Source organism: Chiloscyllium plagiosum, chromosome 8 (genome assembly GCF_004010195.1).
Source record: "Chiloscyllium plagiosum isolate BGI_BamShark_2017 chromosome 8, ASM401019v2, whole genome shotgun sequence".
NCBI classification, from domain to species: domain Eukaryota; kingdom Metazoa; phylum Chordata; class Chondrichthyes; order Orectolobiformes; family Hemiscylliidae; genus Chiloscyllium; species Chiloscyllium plagiosum.
The window spans coordinates 182,884-183,483 of record NC_057717.1 but is presented as its reverse complement, the minus strand read 5'-3'; positions in this window follow the sequence as shown (position 1 = coordinate 183,483).

Sequence of the window (600 nt, the reverse complement as noted above, 5' to 3'; positions counted from 1 at the left end):
CAACTCCCCCTTTGAAAAAAATAAACCATCAATATACAAAGACGGCCTCATTTTAAACCCTTTATTCCCACTGTTTTAGTAGACTACAATACATATATATTGCATTGACACTAAGCACGCAAAGATTCACAACTCCATTCTATTTCAGTCAGTTTCCTCCGGCCACAGAACACCTCCATCTTTCTTCATCCAAGTCTTGACAACTTTTCAGCAAGAACGGTTTGTGATCCTGTCATCTGTATAACTTCCAAATTGAATGCCAACAATAATAACTATATCTGAACAGATTATTAGTTTTCTCCCTAAATTTCGCCAAACGCTTTAAGAACGTACCTCGACGCCAAAGGACTTTTTGCAGCAGAGAACGGCGGGTGCTGGGCGGAAGTGAACATAGAACATAGAACATAGAAGAATACAGCGCAGTACAGGCCCTTTGGCCCTCGATGTTGCGCCGATCCAAGCCCACCTAACCTATACTAACCCACTATCCTCCATATACCTATCCAATGCCCGCTTAAATGCCCATAAAGAGGGAGAGTCCACCACTGCTACTGGCAGGGCATTCCATGAACTTACGACTCGCTGAGTGAAGAACCTAAC